This window comes from Copadichromis virginalis, linkage group LG4 (genome assembly GCF_057382275.1).
Source record: "Copadichromis virginalis isolate Kocher_CV1m ecotype Utaka linkage group LG4, C_Virginalis_male_GT1.1, whole genome shotgun sequence".
NCBI classification, from domain to species: Eukaryota; Metazoa; Chordata; class Actinopteri; order Cichliformes; family Cichlidae; genus Copadichromis; species Copadichromis virginalis.
Genome location: NC_140621.1, coordinates 23,048,925 through 23,073,178, shown reverse-complemented (window position 1 = coordinate 23,073,178; position 24,254 = coordinate 23,048,925). Strand labels below are relative to the sequence as shown.

The 24,254-nt window shown below is 40.7% G+C and overlaps 1 long non-coding RNA gene across 1 annotated transcript; it reads right to left on the bottom strand.

Moving 5' to 3' along the window:
- Positions 1-11,891: 11,891 nt before the first annotated feature.
- Positions 11,892-24,186, bottom strand: LOC146711434 (uncharacterized). The gene is made up of 3 exons (XR_014920165.1): positions 24,133-24,186; positions 17,227-17,331; positions 11,892-11,954 (listed from the first exon to the last, which is right to left on the bottom strand). It is a non-coding gene; the product is annotated as an uncharacterized LOC146711434 (long non-coding RNA).
- Between the last annotated feature and the right edge of the window lie 68 nt (positions 24,187-24,254).

Here is a 24,254-nt window from a genome sequence, read left to right as displayed (position 1 = left end):
ACTGAGAGGTGGAAGCGTGCCTCTTTTCCTTTCAGCCCCATCTGTGCAGGTCAATGGATTAATGTAAAAACTCAAGTGTTCTGACTCTTAATTAATGCTGCAATCGAGGGTCAGCATGATTGCTGATGGAGAATAAACGTATGGAGTTGCTGCTATTGCTTTTGAAAGGAAATTGGGGTCAGTAATGATGCAAGGTCATATAAAGCGAGCTTTCACAGGCGTAAATGTGATGAGAAATCAAACCCCTCCAAAAAACACGAGGGAGGTCTTCAAGGTGCAATAGTGCAAATGTCCTCTGTGGGCATCATTTACCTATAATATCTGTAGCTTGATGCTTTATACACTGTTAAGTGGTAATGGTGGTGCAGTGCACGTATTTTTTATACTGACATATAGCTTATTGTAGGTATTTTTTTTCCACGCCAATTGTTTAGCTGTGAATTTGTGTAATTTATTATTAATTTATCTATTAGTGATATATTATAAATGGCATCTGTGTTAAACATATTATTAAGTCACCAATATCTGATTTCTACAACCTTGCTATTTGAGTGAGATTCATCAAAGGCTTATAACTAACCTATAAAGCAGTAGTAAATATTTCATAACATGGAAAAATATATAACTTAAGCCAAGTTATAACGGAAAGATATTCTTATGCAATTTTAATGTATTTAAAATAATAATAATATTAAAAGCTGAAAAACCTCATTTAGATCAAAAAACAACCTGTGGCGTGCTGGTCTCTAGACCGAATACCTGGGTCGGGTTGGTTCAGAAAGGACATTCGGCATTAAATTGTTTCCAAATCAAATATGAAAATCATCAAAAAAGAGATTTTCATATGTGAGTGATAAGATGAGATGGAGGGAGATTATCCACTGTGGTGATTCCTAAAGGGAGTAGCCAATAGAAGAAGGTTAATACATGGATGTATGATAGGGAGACTTACTGGTCTCACCCTAAGCCTTTCACATAGGGACATCTGTTCAAGATCCCTCTGTGTTCCATTTTAATGCACTCTTTAGCCCTCAGTGCACTTTTTTTTAAAAAGTGGAGACTTAACATTGTGAACGCGTGTTTTATATAACCCAAACCATCATTGTATTGTAAGCCTGAGCAAGTAGCTTTGCCCAAACCTAATCGAACAAAGCAAATAAACAGAACTCTCTTTCTGAGAGCCTCATGGTTTACAAAACTGATGCCCGTCCTGCATTATTAAGCAGACTTTTTTTCTCGTGCAGTCTGTATGTCGACTAGGGCTGTGTCATATTGTATCATTTGCGTTAACACAAAACGCAAATGATAGCTCAGTGCTGTCAGAGTCTCCCACATGGGGTGGAAAATGTTGTCCAACAGGGATGACAGCCACCGTTCTCCTGTCTCTCACCACCTCCACTGGGTCCAGAGGGCATCCTAGAACAGAGCTGGATAAGCCTGTTCAGTCTCTTCCTGTCCCCAGCAGAGATGCTGCCACCGAGGCAGACATGGCTGAAGCCACCACAGAGTAATAGAAGGTGTTCAGGAGTGGGCCCCTCACTCCGAAAGATCTGAGTCTCCGCAGCAAATACAGCCTGCTCTGCCCTTTTCTGTAGAGGGTGTCTGCATTATGAGACTATATCTCCCACCCCTAATGGAAAAGGAGTTGTAGCTGGAGTCAAATAGACAGCATTTTTAAAGTATCCATTGACGATAGTAGAGCCAGCAGTACTCCTGGATATATTTGGTTACACTTCTGACCTTGATGAAGAAAGAGCTGAGGAAATTTCATTAACAATTCATTATGCCAACAGCACAGCTTTATGCCCATGCAACTACTGTCTTCAGTGACTGCAGTCTTAACGATGCCTTGCAAAGAGACACATAATATTTGAGCAAGTAAGTAGGGTCACCTGGGTGGCATTATGTTGTCCTGTTTTGGGGAAGTTTGGGGGAGGTATGGTTTCAAACCACACTGACTGCTTTAGCCCAAAATTGTCCCTAAATCGGTTTAAATGCCGGTTGCAAATGTAACAAAATCACTACAAAATAAAATTTGAAAAATAAAATTATACTGAGTACAAAAGATAAAATATCTCCCAAGTGAAAACAGAATTACCAGACACAAAAAGAAGCGACGTTAATACATCTCATGTTGTTTCGTGTCACAGCTCTCAGTCTCACAAACCACTCATCTCAACATGCTAGCCGTCTTCCCTGTAAGCCTTTAACAAAGTCCTTCAAAACTCCCAACTCAAGCAACAATTGCTCATTGAACACTGAAAGCCTTCACCACCACAGCTCCCTGGGCAATCAAGCAATTTCAATCGCACCTTCCAATTCCAACAGTGGGGGATGAACCTATCCCTGCTGTGACATCTACAACCCTTCAGACTTCCAATATACATTCTCCCTCTAACTGTCTCGCTGTGAGCACTATGTGCTGCAAACAGTATGCACTCTAGGTTTTCTCTGCTGCGAGACAAATCCTTGTGATTTTGTCAGTTGTATTTTTGTTTGCAGAGCCATATGGCTTCGTCTCGGCAGCAGTCACCAGTCACTCATCTCAGTGTCGCAGCTATAAACGTCTCAATAATAAATAAACGACTGCTTTGATCCTTTAATCTTCAGGTTCATCATTTCTACAATTTAATTTGGAAAAATGACAAGGCTGGGTTGAGATGTGCTTTTGAGCGTGGTACACTAAGTCCTAAATCACAACTGCTATGATTAGGTGGCTCACGGCAGGATGGTTATTCCAATGAGTACTCCAGTTCAACCCTCTTTTAAATACAGAAAACAGACTTGGAGTGTGCACGCAGTGTTCCAACAAAATATGTGAATTCATAACTACGTTTGTGAGGGTCTGATCAAAACTGAAGAGCATTATAGCCCTACAGCTATGCACTAAAGTATTCCTTACTGTCACATAACATCTCTGATACTCAAATGAGGATTAGTTTGAGAACGAGTGGTGAGCTTGAAAAAGATTAAATGCAAAGAAACAAAGATATAAATGGTTGCATGCAACAGCACTGCAGAAATTCTATTTTTTTTTTTTGAGTGCCCACTTTGATATGAATCTCCTGCCTATTCATCATAAATCAGGAACAGTCCATCTGAGCTGATATTGTTGCTCAGGTTTACTGTAATCCATATATAATTAGAGTTGAGCAATCATACAAGAGATTAAATCCAGGATATGGAAACACAGAGAAACAAGTTAAAGTGACCCCAACTGTAATCCAGAAAAACATATTAGGATGAAACACAGGACTTCAGTGAGCTTCTACTGCAGATTGTCTTGGCTTTATAAAGAAAGAACAACCGTTTAAAAGGACAAAGAACTCAAAGATATCATATTTATCACGCTCTACCATGCCATAGAAGAAGAACAATGACCAAGAATGCCATGTTCTTGTCTTTAAGCTGAATAAGTGTACTTAAGTGTGTGCGAGCATGTCACAGGCACTCCCGACAGACATCAGCACACAATGTACCAACACCTTCAGCACCGCGGCAGGCCTAAAGAGACACGCCTGTTGTTTTCTTCTCTTAATTTACGCTCGTTAAGACGTATCCTTTCACATTCCCTCAACTCCCCTCAACAGAGGCAGGTCAGACCACCAACCTGACACCTACGGCGGTGTGAACACAAACACAGAGCGCTCGATTTTTACTCTTACTCGGGTAATGTGACTTGAAGACATTCGTACTGTGTAGCATTTGGTGTGAAAAGAGTGGGCAGACTATTCTCTCGAGGATTGCTTTCAGAAGTGCAAGCTGTTGTAATATACATCCCCAGTTTCCCGTGTTGATTCGTCACTATTCGCTCACATTCATAAAGCTGTTAGTTGCATACAATATGAAGCTATTCTTATTTATCTGTTCTGTGGCGCTGCAGTGTACTTGTTCACACTATTGCCTAACAAGCAAAAGGGGGGAAAAAATCCTTGGTTTGGTCCTCATTGGTTCCAGGAGGAGACATAAATCCCTTTGGGGTTGGGTCAGGAAGGGCGTAAAAATCTGACAAATCAAACATGCACAGCTACCCGTGCTGATGATCCTCATAAATAAGAGAGCAGCCGAAAATATAATTTCATATGAAAAGAAACAGCACTATAAACTGAATATTAAACCCTGTTAGCTACAGTGGCAAACAGTGTACTATTTGCCATTTGTTGTGCTTTAATATAATTCCAGCTTGTTATTATTTCATTACTAAACCATTTATAAATCTCCTCCTCAGTTACACAGCCCAAAACCAGTGGCGGGTTCCAATAACAACAACACTCATGGTTTGTTCAATATTAAACATTCATTAAGAGGCAGGCAATGCTTTATTGAAACATGGTTTGTTTCTGCAGCCGGAGGCGGCTAAGCTCTCCATCTCTGTCACTGCGTCTCTGGTTGTCTTTAGCAACACTCTGCTGCTGCCACAGGAAAGCAGCGTTCTCACTTTGTGCTGCTCCCTGTCTCGGTTTGCCACTTGTATTTTTTTTCCTTACACAGCCATCTGTCCCTAGCCTGTGTGTTTTGTGTTATGGGTTTCTGAACAAACATTAAGCAGGACTCACTGCTACAGATTTCGAACATCAATCCATGAGAAACACTGGGGCCTATCCACATAAACAAATGATTACCTCTTCTACTGGTAGAACACTTTTGAATAAACGTGTGAGTAAATAAATAAAAGCATTCAATCTGTTAGGGGTGATTAACTTCCTCTTTACTGATACTGAATTTGTGCTAGGCTGCAGCATTGTACCAGTACTGTGATTATTACATACACAACACCGGTATTCCAGATCTCTTTCTTCTGAAAAATCAATGATGCTGGAAAAAAAAGAAAGGAAAAAAACACAAAAAGATTTTTTTTTCTTTTAGAGAGAATCTAATCTTGTGGATTTCGTTCTGCTTTTGTGGAGCAAGAACAGCTTTGGCAAGCTTGAATAAAGCAAAATAAAATAAACCAAAACAACCTACTAGTAGCATAAGTGCCTGAAAGTGTCAGACAAACAATATGTGGTGTAACTTTTTCCTAAGCCTCTCTCACACAATCAAAATATGGTATGTGCTCCCAGCAAAATTACTATCAAATGTCTTTTGGAGCATCCATAATCTTTCATAAAATCCATATCTCCACAAGAGAAAAAGGTGACCACTATTATATACTGATGGCTTGCTAAAAAAAACACTGACACACAGAAACACAACCAGGATTTGATGCAGAAAATATACATTTTCATCCCAAAATGAGAGGATTTACCAATGTGTTTAAAAGATTCAAAGCTGTTTCATTTAAACAGGACTGACATGCACATTCATGGCACTCGATGTAATCCCTGCAGGGCAACAGGCTGCAGACTGTAAGCCAAGACTGAGTCATCTCAGACAGACAGAGATGGAGAGAGAACGTCATGAAGCAGGTTACTTTTCACCCACCTTATTAAATTGGATGTCCAAACAAGCCTTATGTCGTGGTGATCAACTCTCTCTCCACTACCTTCCTTTTAACATGATCTGTTGGGCTTTTATGTGCGTTTCTCACACGTTTAATGGATCGGAAATGGATGGTACCAAAGAATCATTATGACCATCTGACAATGTGACTGCTGCCACGTTCTACATCTAACAAACCACCTAAGACTATTCGTTATGTAACACGAATAGTGCACTGATAAAATGTGACCTTGAAACAACTCTTTGAAAAACTGAATGGAATGAATGAAAGGAAAACGTTCAATATGAAATGTTGGGGGATTCAGTGAAAAAGAAAATCTAGTTTAGTAGTGGCAGTGGAAGCCCTGGTTTCATTATGTCTCCTCCAGCTGTTTTTATGACTGCACCATGGGGACACAGCAGTTGAAGAACTGCAGAGAGATTTTGATTCAGTAGGTTTTAAAATCGTTCTCTACTTCTCTACACTTTGTGTGGCTTGGAAGAAATTCCTAACACTGCCGAAAGGTTTCTATATTCCATAACTGTCATGATGGTACAGTATGAAGGGTTAAACTGCTGCCTCTTATGACCCACTAGCTTGTGTTTTACTGGGAACCTGTTTCTTTATGCATTTTATGACCTGAACCACACTAACTCATTTTTTGCAGCGTCATGCAACAGGAACCTCTACTGCTTAGGAAAAGATGAGCATCATGCTCCACTTGCAGAACTGACTGGTTAGTAAGGTGTGATTTAATACACATCGATCATTTAACCTGTTTAAGAGCAGGTTAGGTCTGCACCTTACGTTACCATGGTGATGTACCCCAATGAGAATAGAGCATCTCCTGAAGCTACTTTTCTAAGACCATAGCTCCGCTTTGTAGTAAAAGTGTGGTGGCGGCCTGTATGTAAAGTGGTGGATTTATTCAGACACAATCTCCCTATTTAGAATTTCTTTTCTTTTTTTATTTTTCAGTAACTTATTGTAAATTTCTGGCAACATTAGACTTGTAAAAGGGTATTTATCTACACTTGATGCTTTATTTCATTTTAGATAGCCCAGTGCCAATACACTCTTAGCATGACTTATCAATTAACTTTAAGTTTAAATTGTTGATTACAAGCCATTTAACTATTTTTACATTAATTTGCTTCTCATAACTGAAGCTTGTATTTCTATTTCTTTATTTCTATTTGAATATTCTGTTTTGTTGTGTTTTGTATCTGATTTTATTCATCTTGTCTATTTTTAAATGTTTGTTAATAATTCAAATAAATCCTTATATTATAAATGAGGGATACCCCCAAGGATTTGTCCAGTCTAAATAAAATGCCTTTTTACCCTTTAAGACAGGTCGGAGCCAGCACGCTCCATTTTGCGTAACTAGAACTACAACCATGCAAGCTCACGCAATAATTTTTTTTGCACATGAAACAGGAGTTGTACCTACATCTTATCCCATCAGCTTGCCCTAGGTCACAGTTTCCTTCCACATATAGCTTTGCAAAAATTGCATAAAAAGCACTTGCAGCAACAAAAACATAATATTCCAGAAACAGGCTTTGCCGATCCGATCAGCTGTTCGTAACACTTCCTAGGTTGACGTCAGCATGAACTATTGCATATCCGCCATTACCAACCTAAACCGGAAGTGACGTCATTTTTGTGGAAAATGTAGTTTTTTACCTTCAGGGCTTTATAAGCCTTCATTGGTGTTTTTAAAAGTCATGTTTGACTTTATGCTTTTCTATATAGTTTCTGGGATTCTTAGAACTCAAGTTGCACAGCTGGAAATAGTTTATTTTGATGCACATGCTGTTTTGTTTTGTTTTTTTACAAATTTGCAATATAACATTTATTTTAGTTTTTCCTGCAGGATATAAAAATTGGTGTATTTCAAAATTAAAACTATGAAGACACTCAGAAATTATTTTGTGCAACCTTTTTGTATTTGCAGTTTTGAGGGATAAACCTCTTAAATTTCTCTTTTACATATATTTCTCTAGAAATATATGTAAAAAACAAAAACAATTTTCAAATTTTTTGTAGTTTATTACACCTTTCTGCAATTTATGTAGTTACTATGCACTTAATGCATACATACTACTAGAATTTGGGCTATAATGGTTGTATTGATGTATAGCAACTTGAAATGCTCCCAGAAATTGCACTTTAGCATGTAAAAATATAAAGATAAGCTCTGGCGGACTTGGTTCTATGGTAGGTCTTAAAGGGTTAATACTACAAAAATAGTAAAAAATCATAGCTGTGAATGAAATACACCTCTCCGTAGAAACATACATCTATTCCCATCTGTACGTGCCACTTATGCTGCACAAAGTTTGTTGTTTCTTTCAGCATGATTAAATATATTGAATACCTCTATTTGTCAAATCAAAACATATAAACATAACCTTTAATAAGAAACCTTCCATTATTCCAGAAAAGCTCCGTTATCTGCTGATATCGCTTTGTGTTTTCACATGATGAAGCTTGCAACCCTTAGCCTTCTATATCGATGGCAAAGAAATCACTAGAAGATTATTATGGAACATATGGAAATGATATAATAATAGATACATGTCCAAAGATGCTACAATATATGTTACATATAATCTATGTAACAAGTTTTTTGTAACATATACTTAACATAGATCTGACAGAGACATGGCTAAAGAGGGAAATTTCAGACTATCCAGTGGAACAGCTAGTTTCTCACTAATTCTGGTGACTGCAGAAAAACAGCAGTAAAAGCAGTAAGAAGGGCTTAACAGCTTTGTTTACTCAATATGCTCAGCACTGGATTGAGGCCATACTATTTACCACTGGAGTTTTCATCATTGTTCAAATTATGCCATCAGTGCTCTGCACATGTGACATGATTAATTCCACAGTCACAGGCCAATACATAGCAACCCAGTGCACTGCTCATGAGTGGAGATGGAGCCCATTTACCAGTTCTTGACAGTGCAATTAAACAACAATGTCAAGATGCGTTCGCACAGTCACTGTAACTTTTTCCAACTATACCAGACAGAGAAAGCAGTTAGACTGCACTGCATTGTTAAACAGTCTGCACCCTGCCTGCTCTCTAGTGAAAGATTCACTTACACTGCACCTCATAGAAAACCAGAATAGTACAAATTCTGTATATAATATCAGAAAAGTGAAGCCAATGCAGAAATGCCTTAAACTTGCATTCTTTTGAACAGCCAGCAGGTCGTATTTCATGAGGAAATTATGGTTCAGTGATAGTAGCGCGTGGGCAGCACATACGCAGCATGTGGGCAGTCAGTTGGCAGTCCATGAGGCAAATACAGACACAGTCTACCTGCAGAGAACGTTTTTTGTCAGATCGAGACAGTCTGTGGGTAACTCTTGCTCGTGCTGTTGCTGGTCCATCAGCCAGCTGAGGAGAAGAGACAAGTCCTTCCCTTCCCTTGTCAACCAATTACCATTCAACCGATGCACAGTGTCATCCACATCATGCACTGGGATGCTGGGACTTTGGGAAGCTGCACAAGAGCAATGGTGGTTATTGATATTTTATAAATAATCAATTAGCATTTCATAGTACAATAAAGCAAGATATGCTTTAAGATTGGCCTACCTAGCTTGGAGCAAAACTGAGACTACTGGGCCACATTAACTACTATCCATGTCCAGTTGATGTAGACATGCACAGTCTGCTGTGGTTGTTTTTCCAATCTGCAGTGGTCAGTGTTGTATTTTCTATGGTTTGCTGGGGAGGTGGCCTTGGGCCTTATGATGTCAATACGCTTATGACGAAGGCCAGCTCTGTGACATGGATGGAACTGGGCAGTATGTAGGCAGTGACAGAGAAAGGGATGAAAGGAAATCTGAAAGCACTCATGAACAACCCCTCTTATCCTTTGCCAAGCTGAGGAGGCTCAGGAGCACATTCACACACAGATCCAACCAGCCATGTGCCTCAAAATGCTTGGAGGATCTCTCATGCCATCAGCAATCTCCAAAGTTTACGTCCAACCTCAACTAACCGACACTCAAACACATGGTCTCTATAGCTTTTTTCCATATATAATGCATGAAAAACAAATGATGTTGCCTGGAGAGGCAAAGAGTCAACTGGAAAAAGTGGACTGTTGTGTCTATTACACACTTTGCTGTGATATGGGGTTGCACCAGCAGATAACATGGCACCTCAAATCATTACAGACTGCAGAAACTATACCCCTGGACTTCAAATCCTGTATTCTATGCCTCTCCACTCTCCCTCCAGAACCTTGGGAAATCGGAAATTTAAATGTCAAATCCAAGAGTATCCCAGCTAAATACTGCACTGCATAGGACTTTATTTTAACCATCAGTGTTTTTAATGTTTTCAGATCATGTTGAAATAATCAAACTCCCAAAGAGTGGTGTGAAAAAAAGTTTAGTTTTTTACACATTATTTATGTAAAAGAACTCCAAATGCTAGCAGGTGTTTCTGTGGTCAGTTGATAAGAAGTCTGTAATATGCAGATGGCTGTGCATTCTGTTTACGCTTCCTCTGAAGAACAGAGCTGCAGCCAGATACCCTAGGCCTTCCCCAGGCTGAAAGCTAATACATTAAGTGCAAGACAGCCCCCACTGATGATAGTACTCATCAAAACACACTCAATTATGCACATGTCCAAAAAAAGAAAAACTAACCCACAATCTCAAGCGAAGGCTCCCCTTGTCTTCAACAAAATATATATAAGCTCTATGAGTCAGTAGTTTTAATACAGTCACTTGTTGCTGTATCTTATTTGTGTGTACATTTATCCAACTGCTCTGTGAAAAGGATTGAATTGAAAAGAAGAAGTTGGATTGAAAAGAAAAGTGATTTAAATTGTTCGTTGGAGCTCATTGGTTTGAACATTTCAGAAACTGCTGATCTACTGGGATTTTCCCACACAACCATCTCTAGAGTTTTACAAATTATGGTCTTAAAAAGAGAAAATTTCTCGCGAGCAGTAATTCTCTGGGTGAAAATGCCTTGTTGATGCAAGAGATCAGAGTAGTTCTTGCTAAAAGGAAGGCAACAGTAAGTCAAATAATCACTTGTTACAACCAGGGTATGCAGAAGAGCATCTCCGAACTCACGACATGTTGAAATTGGAAGCAGATGGACTACAGCAACGGAAGACCACACCAAGTGTCATTCCAATCAGCTAATAACAGGAAACTAAGGGTAGAGTTCTCACAGGGTCACTGAAATTTGGAAAAAGTTGCCTGATCTGACAAATCGGGCGAACATGGTGTAAAAAACGTAAAACGTCAGCTCCATCCTGACTTGTGTTAAAGGTTGGGGCTGCTGGCGGAGGCGTAACAATCGCACACTGAGCATCGTTTAAACACCACAGCCAGTTGTTGCTGACCATGCGCATCTCTTTATGACTACAGCGTACTGATCTTCTGAGGCCTGCTTCCTGCAGGATAATGCAGCATGTCACACAGCTCAAATTTATCTTGGGTTTCTTGTATGTGAGAGTAAGTTCACTGTACTCAAATGGCCTCCACAGTCGCCAGCTCTCAATCCCATAGAGCACCTAATGATTCTCTAATAAAACTAGGGAAAATTGCGAACAGTGTTGTAAAAGCTAATTGTCAATTTATCTGTTGTTTGTATGTGAGATTAAGATGTATTTCTTTCATAAAGTTGGCCTGAAATATCAAGCAGTTTTCAACATTAGCGATCTGGTATTTACTCATTAATATTTAGTTCTCATCTCCTAAACTGTCATGTATCTGAGAAGAAAATAACATAATGGCAGCTGTTGTTTTAGTCATGAAATTACTGTTACAATCCCAAGATAATTACAAGAAGAAAATGTATTTGGAATTATATGACTTCATTTCACACCATCATCAATATGGCACGCTACACAACACTTACTAGAGAAAGAACAGGCAAAACAAAAGCAAACCAGTAACAGACTGAACTTTTAAACCCTTTAAAGTCCGTTTTTGAGAGTTTTTGAGACATCTACATAATCAGTGTTATTTTTTTTTCACTCCAAAAAAACCGAGGTGAAATTGAAGAATACATTTTTAAGCAATTTATTAAAAAAAAAAAAATGCTGGAATTACAAAATGTTGATACAAATGAGCTAATATATCCAGATAAATTAGACATTTCTGGCAATTATTTCATGGTTTGGGATTTAAAGGGTTAAAGACTTTACTTTAGATGTCAAAAAATGGGACAGCACAGTTACAGCAGAAATTTTCAACCCTTAATAGAAGCTTTGCACACCACATAATGCCCCAGGAATCAGGCAGAAAATGACACCTGAAATAAAAATCAAAGCTACATTTTAAATCAAGAGGCACTGTTTATCTGCAATAAGCAGCACTGATGCTACGATTATAATTTTAAAGTGGGAAAGTCAGACACTGAGCAGCGCGCCACAGAAATGCAACAAAAGCAGCACTGACAGCTTATTCAGACAGAGCTTACCTGAGAAATCTTATCCAACACCTGTCTCCCTCCATGAGCTATTTTATCTCTCATCTCTGGGCTCTGAAAAGTAGAGTGAAAACCAATTGGTTTCATAAGATTAGAAAGTACCACACGACCACCAGGTGCTCCATCTCTCAGCTTTTACCCTCACACACAGCTGTGAAGCAGAAAAGTGTGTCGAAAAAAAAAAGGTTTATTAGAAGATTGCAAGATTGATTGAAAACTGTTAACTGGCTTTTTGTGGATGGAAGGCTCAAGAGATTCATTAAACGCCTCTGTGTTTAAAATAAAGCCCACAAAAGTGTAATGCTTGACTCTATAACTACCTGCTGAAGTTAAAAATTATATTTGATCATTTCAAAATATATTTCCTCTAGTTTTCATTTTATCGTTTAACTCACAGCAAGTTTCTTCTGCTTCCCAAACATGTAAGCACACAACCAGGCAACACTTGAAAGAGAATATGAGTCACAAAGTTACAGCTGTGAAGGGCATAAAATTCTGTCTGAAGACTGGTTTGAAAAGTGGAAGAAAACAATTCCAAGGACCTTCGAGAGGAACAGAAAATACTCAGAACATGAAAAGAAAATGTGTCTTTAAGCAAGCTTTCAGTGCTCTATAAAGAATCCAGCCTTTATTTTGGAACGCTAACTTCATTAGGTGTTTGGGTCAACTGCCCATGGCAGCAAATTACTGCATTTAGCCATGTAGGCATGGTCAAAACAAACTGTTACGTTTAAAACAAGCATCAGAATTCAAAGAAAATTTAAATGACTCTGAATTTTTCAATCTTTGTTGGGCTAGTCTGAGTATTTCAGAAACTGATGATTTACTTCCCACACAAGCATCTCTGGAGTTTACAGACAATCTTTTCTTGTTTAAAATGCATTGCTAACGCATTTCAGTGTCATGGCTCTGGTTCTGCTTTCCAGCATTCTGTGTTTTTTGAACTTTAAACATCTTTTTTTTTAAAGTAAGTTTACATTTCACACAGTCACAGTGAATAAAGAAGGTTAGAAAAACATTGTCTCAGTTTCTGCTTCGACATTCAGATGATAGGGTCAGATTTTAGCTGTAAACAACTTGAAAACATGGCTCCATGTTTACAGCCTCTTGTTGAATATATGCCATGAAGAATTAAAGCAGTTCTGAAAGTAAAAGGGGGCCTGGTCCCATATCAGCACGATGTACCACTGTACTTCTAAAGGTTGTGAGCTGGCTCCTTTCCCGTGTCTTTCTCCTTGTGTGTGTGTCAGTGAAATAGGGTCTACTCCTTATCTAAGGAGGGCAAGGTGTGAAAAGGAAGAGAGACAGAAGTAGAAAACATTACTTGAATTAATGACGGTGACAGTGAGTGCAATAAAACCTTCTGTATTTATCACTCTAGAGCCAAAGGTGGAAGGACACTTACATCAAACATGTGAAAGTAAGGCCACATGAATGTGGTGACAGTGGTACAAAGTCCCCTGCTAGTACCATCACAGCTGCCATGCTCCAAAGCAATCGACCGAAGGGAAACACTGTAGCAACAGCCCTCCTTCCAGATCATTGATATTGGGTATTGACAGTCTCACATGGTGTTGACTGAACAATGTGACTATGGAGAAGATTACCCTGCACAATAAACAATAGTCACAAACGTTAGCTTTAGCTCTTTTTTAGTTTTTATCATGTTACACAAATGACATCCTTAATTGTGTTTGGTATTTGTGTGCAAATGGATAAGATGGAAAAAGGTATGCTATCTGTAACTCATAAGAAAGCAATTAAAGAAAATTCTGGACTGAACCTGAGAGCACTAAAAATCCAGTGGAACAGTCTCCAGCAAAGATAATCAATCGCACTACACAGCTCTGAAACAAGCAGTTCTTTAGCTCTGTTCCATCAACAGAAAAGAGAGCAGTGACTGGTTTGCATGCCAGATAACATCCTTTGACAAAGCTCTAAAAGCACATTTACAGCCACATCAGGAACTTATCATTTCAACTTAACCAGCTATTTCAATCACAAAAAGCATTCATAAATGAATTATACAAGAGGAATTACATAGTAATTAATTTGGATTTTACATCGCGTTTTGTCAAATGTCATTGGTACAGCTATTATGGGAAATGGCTGGCACTTAAAACGTCTGTCAAGCGCAGTGATTTGCGCTGACTTTTAAATGATTCCTAATCATCCATCATTTTGTGGAGCGCATCAACCCACACTGTTTATTCCCAGCTTGATTACAACCTGTGCTTCCTGCTACAAAGATGAACAGTCCGGTGACATCATGCCAGCAAAATAAAAGATACCTCTGACAGCAAAATTCAGCTGAATAGCAATCAGAGGTTTGTCTCAGTTTTTATTAACAGTCACGGCATCTAATACCAAATCTTATCTGTGTTAAATACTCTTTAACAAATGAAGATGGGGACAGTGAGATCCCACTGAAACCACTCTGGATACAGCTGAAAAAGTATACTCAATATGATTGAAGCCTTCCAATGTCAACTGTGAACCTTGGTGCTCAAATCCGACTACTGTGTTCTAAATGTCCCAACAGGTGTGTTTCAAGGTAACGTCTGTATTTCTTAGTGCTCAGTTTGTTGTAATAGACTATGTGGAGCAACATGAAGCAGATCATTATCCTTCAGAATCACCTTAGTCACCACAACTGTGTCTCACAGGAGTTAGTTTGTTGCAGCAGGCAGAGTCATTTTCTGTAAATAAATCGCAGTGTGTTAAGACTACTGATAGAGCCGTTGGCACAGACCGGGCAAGGCGTATGGCTGAGAGTGCCTTAGTCACAGAAAAGACTTATAATGCCTTAAACACAAAGTCTTTGGTTTGATAAATAAATAACTCATCTCATTTGTTTTGTTCCATACACAGTTGTGTGTTGCAAAGTTGTTCATGAATGTCTGAGAAATTAATTTAGTCCTTTTTATTTAATGCTTTAAAATCAGTTAAAAATAATTTTAGCAGGTTATAAATGTCTTTCAAAGATCTCTTTGGGCATTGGCGTCTTTTTTATTCATTGCCAGTCTAAACCTTGTATCTGACTATTTTTAGGGGAATGTTGTTTTTTAAGCAACTTAACACTTAAAGATCCAAAACATGTAAACACAGAAACTTTATCAAAAAAAAACCTCACAAAATGTATTTCATTTTTTCAAGAAGCCTAAAATCAATGGAATTATGAACATATCATAAAAAATATCTTGAGATTTTGGTCCAAAAAGCAATATTATCTGGAAAAAATCTGGACAATGATTTACACTGCCAATGCAGCAGAAGCATATCTGGATAGAAAATCACACAGTAGAACACCATCATTCGTGGACTGGCCTCCCCAGAGTCCAACAAAAGGTAGCCAACATTCAATGTCTCCCAAGAAGGCAGGAGAACTATTCCTGAAAATGACAAGAAAACTGGTCTAAGAGAGTTCAGGCTGTGGTGAACAATAAAGGTGGCTTCATTAAATTCATTCATTAGACTGTTTTTGGCTTATATACTGTATTTCCATGTATGTTTGCAGGTGTTGCAATAAATTTCTGCCCATATTTCCCATTTTTCTAGCAAAATATAGGAATGAGAGGTGGCGCCAGACTTTTACACAGTCCAGTAGTAACCTTTTTTTTCTTTTACAATTTGCAGCACTATAAGTGACAAAACACTAAAGACAGAAAAAGGACAAAATATGTCAACAGTCTCTGAATGAAGCCTAATTTCCTCCACGTTTGCTAACTTATTATATAAACAGGTTCCAAAAACACCTGTTTAGTTTTTGTCACTGGTGGTACAGTCATTACATAATTGCCAAAAGCATCAGTAGTATTCATTAAATATTTTACAGCTGCCTCGGGCTTCTAATTGCTTGTCAATTCACCATGGTACGATGTATAATCAATGTTTTCAGTTCAGGGCCTGGACCAGAGAGGTACTTCATCATGCCTCAGTAATTAGAAAGCAAATAAAGACCTGAACTACCCAGCAAAGCCAAGTCAGGATTTCATTCTGCACATCGTTCAGTGCTATTATGTACTGCCATGCATTTTTCGCAGAGGGAATACCCGTAATAAGTGTTAGTGCCTAAAGGCCTCATGAAAAAATCTTTTTTTTTCCTTCAGTTGCCATAACATCCCAAGACACTTGTCTAATGCCAAGGTTTCAATGACAACACAGCTTTACCTACAATATCAATGTTAAAATCATACAGAAAAGTTAATAGATCACTTTAATTTAACTATATTGCATTGTACACAAAACCAAGTTGATGGGTCATTGATTCTTTGTCACGGCAAGGTACCTACTAATAAATTACAGTTTAAATTCCCCCATGACCTTTTCCTTTTCCTTGTCTTTCTTCTGGACAGTCAACATGTGCTTGTTTCCTGGCTTTCACAAAAAGAAGAAAAAAGAAAGCCTAATATCCAATCAATAACTGCTTAATGGACTCATGCGAATTTTAAATGCAGGATTAGCAGACAGGCATTGACGATGAAGTGCACCCAGTACTAGATTTTCCCTGAACTGCTATTTATGTAAAAACAAAGTATGCTTTTAAGCCATTAACGGCCACCCTAAATCTGAAAATAATGTTACAAACATTGCACTTCCCTAAGTTCTTTTCTTAAACGAAAAAGAAAAACAAGGCAGACACAGTAGATTAAGTCCAATTTTAAACCCGATGTGGTCTGACATCTTCCAGATTGGTTGTTGTTTCATGTGTCATGAGTAATACAAGTAGTGTTAGGACAGAAAGTGCAGGTCTGTCAGCTTACTAGTCATGGCTTTTGTGGCAAAAAACCCACATTCATCCATTTGCAAAGAAAGTGGCACCTTAGTATTATGCTATCATATTGAATAATGCCCCCAAATTTTCATGCCAGCCTGTTACTTACAGGGTATCATTTGCTCTTCTTTTGACCCCATGCAGATTACAGCAAGTACCGTACCATTTACCAGAGGTTGCAGTACCATTGATACAAGGTACAAGTGCTTAAAAACACAACTAACAAACAAAATGCTTAAAAATAAAAGTGATAAAAGTGTGTCTCTCTTTTACGGAGCCCCGCAAGGGACATGGGAGAAAAAAAAATTACAATGAACTTTTGCGAGATCTCGCAAAACTAACTCGGGATCTCGCAAAGGTTTTGCCATGTCCCTTGCGGGGCTCCGTACTCTTTCTCTGTCACTATCAGCAAGATGGAAAAAAATCATTATATATGTCTCTTTAACCACTTTATACAAACTAAACATTGAATTTTTATAGACTATATAATTGCAATTAGAATATGATTTTCTGAAACATTAATACTGTGTTCTAACTGTGCAGAAGACTCACTCATAATGCGATGGATGATTTGATTGGCTTGTGAACTGTCACCCGCAGGTTGACGAGTAGATGTTTGGGATGCTGGATTTGTCCCTCTCCCATCATGCAGAGCTGCTGAAGAACATCAAAAAACTTCAAAACCAACGCTTGGGTATTACAGATGTGAAGTGAAGCACTCTGCAATAGTGATGTGTCGGTCGCGAACGAAACGGCTCTTAGAGCCGGGTCTTTGACTTGAACAACGTGAGCTGGCTCCTTATCGCGAGCTGTGGGTTTTGTTCTTTTTTTTTTTCTCTCACCCTCTCTCTCGCACTTTTTTGCCGCTTCACTCCGCATGCGAGCCTTGTGCTTTATGCTGGGATGGGGGGGGGGGGGGGGGGGGGTGTAGTTACACTCAGTAGCACAGGAAGCGGGAGGGAGAGAGAGAAAGAGCCAGGGACAACAACGTCACATTAGAAAGGTATAGTAATCATCCACAACTATTTTCAGTTGCGGATGATAAAGGATTCAGAGAGTTTATTCATGCAGGCCCATATGACAGAGAATGTGCATGTTCTTTTTGTTTTCATATTTTAATTTATATTTAATTGTGTTTTGGTTTGCAGTGTTTTGTGTTGTTTCACTTTAAATTTGTAAAAGGAAAAAGCTGAAAATTTAAATAGATAAAGGTTGAAATGTGAATAGTTGGTTTTTGTATTTTTTTGTATTTGTATTAATTTATGGATTTATTTATTACATTTTATGTGGAGTGAATAAATAAAAGTATATTTACGGTGGCCCCTACAGACAAAGAACGTACAAACTTCAAAACACGTACAAACCCCGAAGCAGTAAAAACTCCAAAACATGTAAAAACTCCAAAACACGTACAAAACACAACAGAAGTGCTCCAGAATGCTAGGTGCAGTGTTGAGCTTTTGTTACCTAGTGGCTACACAAGCCAGCAAGTACCAATGACTGGATTTAGTGTGTGGTAGTAACAGGTAAATGAACTTTTTTTTAAATTATTTGAATATATATGAATGTTTGTGTATTTATGCAATACACATATGCTTTCATGCTTTCAATTGTGTAATTTAAGTGATCTAGTAGTTCTGTTTTGGAAGTTCAGTTCAAGCTAGAAATGTGTTTTGGAGTTTGTACGTGTTTTGTCTCTAGGGGCCACCACATATATTTATATATAAACATATATAAATAAAAACACTTTTTTAAATTCCTTTTGTGCATAATTTTATATTATTGTTAATAATAAATTAATTAAAGCAACAAAACAACCTGAAGAGCCGGTTCGGAGCCGAAAGAGCCGGCACTTTTTAGTGAGCCGAGCCGAAAGAGCCGGTTCTCTAAAAAGAGACGGAAATCACATCACTACTCTGCAACCACCTCAGCTACATCCTGCATCGTTGAGACTGCTAGATATGTATTGTGTTTACCACATTCGGGAAACAAGATGAAATTAGCTTTGCATGAGTGCTAGAGGTTTCGGCAGCACCTGATTGTTTTTGCAGCTCTGTGCTCACTACTGCCCCCTGAAGGGTAAAAGCTGAACTAAAGGTAAAGTATGGGCATGAACTTGCACGACACTTTTTTTTTTTGGCTGAAAGTAATATTTTCCTTTGTGGATGACATCCAAGTCTCACTCCAGTCACTCCATTTTCTTTTCTTTTTGACAGTTTGACTTTCACTGTGCAATGCCTATGCCGCATTGCTCAGACTGTAAAGTTTAGGTTCATTCGGCTAGCTCTAATTTCCCAAGGGCTGCCACAGCGGATGGATCCGTATTGTTTGATTTGGCACAGATTTAAGGGCAGATGCCCTTCCTGACGCAACCCGTCCTTTTATCTGTGCTTGAGGGACAGGTGTCGTACCATTTGTGTTAGCTCCTGGTTTCGAACCACAGAGTTTTCACGTGTAAAGCGCATGCGTTAAAGGTTTCAGCTAAAGGTTGTCGTATTATTCAATTATACGCGGGTCCACTGTACGATTCATAACCACACTTTATTTTCTTGTTCTTGCTCTGCCCCACATAACATAACATTCTATACAGAAACACACCGGTCTCGCCCTCTAGCTGCCATCAGCCTAACTACACTGACCGGCTGCATTAACATCTACTGTACAATGCAATTACACCACATCTCCCCTTTCTAGAATCAATGGGTAGACTACCATTGACTCACCAGACCTTAGAGGGTTATTCTGCCTCTGTGGCTGGAAGGTCTGGTCCTGCGCTTACCTGTAAGGAATACTATATAATGAAAATCTTAACTCTAATTAACCCGTTAAGTAACACAAATTCTTACATGCTAACTTGTCACACCCCCTGCATTTCCCAACTTCTGAACATGCATATTTGAAAATGACAACCTTTTAGCTTTTACACTTTTACCCATATTGTGCAAACAATACTACGAAAGAGGGGTATTCTTGTATAAAACAGTCCTTTCCATCTTATCCGTTATAAGTCCAATCTGGTTGGTCTCACAACCACTCTTCCGGATCTGGTTCTGGGTGTAGATGGAAGCTCTGGAGAAACTGTCTCTGGCATGTCCGTGGAGCACTGCTCCCCGGCTTCTGCAGATTCTGGCTCCCCATTATTGCTCTCAGTTTGGTCTGGAGAGTGTTTCATGGGAACAAGATGCCGACGATTCCGCCTAATTGTCCCACGAGGTCCCTCCACGAGATATGATCGTGGTGTGGAGTGGCTGCCAATAACGGTGCCGCTGGCTCTCTGGTCTGTTATCCACACTTCTTGGCCTGGAGTGAGCCTGTCGAGGCTGCGTGCGCGATGACGAAGGTTATATGACTGTGCCTCTTTAGTCCTCCTCTCCTTTTCCCTCCGGGTGACAACCACACTATCAGGAAGTGCGGGGTCTAGCAGAGATGGCAGTATTGGCACTGTGGTGCGAAGCCGTCTCCCCATCAAGAGTTGGGCTGGACTATAGCCATTCTGCAGTGGGGTGGCTCTGTAAGAGAGCAGAGCCAAGTGTGGATCAACAGCTTTCCGCAATAGATTCTTGACAGTCTTAACTGCTCGTTCGGCTTCGCCATTGCTTTGGGGATATTTCGGGCTGCTTGTAATGTGACAGAAGCCATACACTTTTGCAAATGTCTCAAAAGCTGCCCCTGAAAACTGTGGCCCATTATCTGTTACCAGCTGCTCGGGGATCCCATGTCGTGCAAAAATCACTTTGAGATGATGGATCGCGTCCTCTGACCTTGAAGGTGTGAGAGGGGCAATCTCAACAAATCTTGAGGCATAATCCACGACAAGAAGGTAGGTTTTCCCTCTCAGCATAAACAGATCGGCTCCTAGCTTTTGCCACGGCCGCCCCGGATACTGTGATGGCATCAGCGGTTCTGTGTGGTTTTCTCTCACTTGGCAACATGTCCGACAGTTAAGGACAAGCTCATTTATCTGCTGGCTTAGCCCTGGCCACCAAACCGACTGTCGTGCTCGCTGTCTGCACTTAACCACTCCCTGGTGACCTTCGTGCAGTCTGGTGAGCACATCAATTCTCATAGTTGCAGGTATAACCAACCTGTCCCCTTTGATTAGCAGACCATCATGTACGGTGAGGAACGCCCGTTCTGCCCAGTACAGTCTTAGCGCTGGTTCGCTGTTGAAATGTGTGGGCCATCCTTCCTCACACAGCTGCATCACGCGAGCACATACGCTGTCCCTCTCCAGCTCTTCTCTCAGCTGCTCCAAGAAATTGTTGCTAGCTGGCAGATTGTCCATCAACATGTCCACGTAAATATTTGTGCTCTCCAACAACTCCTTGTCTTGAAGTGTTTCTTTTGCTTTCACTGGAGATCGTGAGAGCGTGTCAGCTGTCCACAGGTGTTTGCCTGGTACATGCGAAATCGAGTAGGAATATCGCATGAGGCGCATCCTAAAGCGTTGAATTCTGGGAGGGAGCGCATCCAGAGTTTGTGCCCCCAGCAGACTTAGCAGCGGCTTATGGTCTGTCTCCATTTGAAAGTGTTTGCCAATAAGAAAGTTGCGGAACCGCTCACAAGCCCAGGTCAGACCTAAAGCCTCCTTTTCAACCTGAGCGTATCTCTGTTCTGTTGCAGTGAGGGAGCATGACGCGTAGGCAACGGGTCTCCACTCCTCGTCCCATCTTTGAAGCAGCACACCCCCTAAGCCATACGATGATGCGTCCGCTGACACCTTGCAGTCACGGCTTGGGTCATACATGGCCAACACTGGCGGTGATGTGAGCGCATCTTTCAGGTTCTGAAATGCTCTAGCCTGGTCAATGTCCCATCTCCAGCAGTTTTTCTTAGACAGTAAGTCTCTTAGAGGTTTGTCCTTCTCTGCGAGCTGTGGGATAAACTTTCCAAGCTGGTTAACCATTCCCAGAAAGCTCCTTAACTCACTCACACTTTGTGGCTCCTTCATCTCCCTCACAGCCTGGGTCTTGCTTGGGTCAGGGCTGATACCGCTGGCTGAGAGAACATGCCCTAAAAACGTCACCTGCTGTTTCGCGATGTCGCACTTGTTAATGTTCAGGGTGATGCCAGCTTTTTGGATCCTGCCCAGCACAGCGTGTAGGCGAGAGTCATGCTCTTCCTGCGTTCTGCCCCAGACCAGCACGTCGTCCATGTGGCAAACCACCCCTTCCATACCATCTGTGACCTCTGTGACCATCCTGTTCTGGAAATGCTCCGGTGCTGAAGCAATCCCGAAGGGCAGTCTCTTGAAGTAATAACGCCCAAACGGTGTGATGAAAGTGGTGTATTTGGCTGAGTTTTCCGTCAGAGGTATCTGCCAAAACCCCATGTTAGCGTCCAGCTTGCTGAATATGCTGGCACCAGCCAATCTGCCCAATGTTTCCTCCACCGATGGCAGTATGTACTTCTCTCGACACACAGACTCATTGAGGTGTGTAAGGTCGACACATATGCGTACATCTTCTGTCTTCTTCAGTACCACCACCATGCCTGAGCACCAATCAGTTGGCTCCTCAATCCTGCTGATCACCCCTAGTTCTTCCATACGGGCCAGCTCCTGCTTAACTTTGTCCATCAGAGGCAACGGGATTCTCCGTGGCGTCTTCAAGGAAAAAGGTTGAGCTCCAGGTTTCAGTTTGATGTCGTACGGCTGACGTACTTCACCGAGACCACTGCACAGCTTTGGGTAGCACTTTTTAAGCGTCTCTATAGTTATGCTCTCCAGACGAGCCACAAGCTCCAGCTTGCTAATAGCAGGTCTCCCCAGCAAAGCAGTGTGCAGGTGTCTGATGACAAAGACATCCTCAAGTATTTCTTTGTCTCCCTTCCTCAGTGCAAGCTCACTGACACCAACGACATCCAAACGACTCCTCCCGGGACCCAGCAGAGCCTTGGTTGATTTGTGGAGACTGGGGGGGTGGTTGTGTCTGTAGAGCTCCTTAAACACCTTAAGGGGTAGGACTGTCACATCGGCTCCTGTATCAATTTTAAATGACACGTTTTTGTTGTTTATGCTTAAGTCGACAGTCCACGGCTCACCCTCACACTTAACACTGCCCAGGAACAAACCATGTTCATCCTCTTCAACCTCATGCACTGTTTTTGGTGCCCTGCATACACGCCTGTAATGTCCTTTCTTTCCACATGCATGGCATTTCACTTCATTCGCTGGACAATCCTGCTTTGAATGGGATGGAGCGCCACCACATTTCTGACAGGTTGGCCCTTTTCTGCCATCTTCTCGGAATCCACGTGTTTTAGCTTGACGACTATCAGTCTGGAGCAGTTTGGTTCTAACAGGCTTACGACTGATTTTATGCACTCTATCTACTGACTTAGCATCGCTAGCCTCACCTCTAGAGTCACCTCGCAAGGAGGATTGTTGTCGCTTTACCTCTTCACTTTGCCTCGCCATGTTGATAGCCCTCTGCAAAGTCAAATCTGGGTCAAGCTGCATGCGTTCTGACAGCCGTTTGTCCGTGAGACCGACAACGAGCCTATCACGTATCAGCTCATCATGTAGCACTCCATAGTTGCAATGTTCTGCTAGCGCATACAGTGCTGTCACAAAAGCATCCACTGTCTCATTGTCTCCCTGTCGGCGCATATTGAATTTGGCGCGCTCATAGATCACATTTTTCTTCACAATGAAAAAAGCCTGGAAACCATCACGTACCCCCTCGTACGTTGTCCTTTGCTCCGCTGTTAAACTCAGACCGCGAAGCACATCGTCCGCCTCATCTCCCATGCAGTAAATCAACGTGTTGACTTGGTTTTCCTCCGAGCTGACGTTCAAATTACTGGCGAGACGGAATCTCTCGAACCTCCGTATCCATTTGGACCACTCCTGCGGTTTTGAAAAGTCGAAGGATTCCGGTGGCTGGATGCTGAATGTCGCGCTCGGCCCCGCCGGTGCTCTCTGTGCAGTCTCATTCGCCATATTCTCCCCTCGTTATCCCGCGAGCTCCGCCAGACACAGGTTCGTTCAGTCGAGGTTATATGGATCAGTACAGGACTTCTGACACCATGTCGTATTATTCAATTATACGCGGATCCACTGTACGATTCATAACCACACTTTATTTTCTTGTTCTTGCTCTGCCCCACATAACATAACATTCTATACAGAAACACACCGGTCTCGCCCTCTAGCTGCCATCAGCCTAGCTCCTTTTTTTGTGCGCAATCAAAAATCTGAGTTTGTAGCTTCCGGGAAAATTTGGGACAACAGACCGTCTCCTGGCCAATCCTAGTCTGACTTTAAGGAAATGCGTTCTGACATATTTTACCCAGAAATTACATAAAATTGAAATTTAAAAAAAAATGTAGATCGGGTAAATAAACTTTAGTAAATAAGTAAATAACCTTTTTCATGAAAAAGAACTCGTGCCTCGATCCTGTAACCAAAATGTTAAAGTCAAATGATAACTGGATGATAAGCTGGTATGAACTGACCTCCTTTAAGTCTTGGTGTCAACTTTATTGTCACATCCCAGAACTATCCTATCCACAGTGGCGCAGGGCGTTCGCCACCAGAGTCGTTAAATTATAGCATGCTTCATGCAGATCAGCTCCAT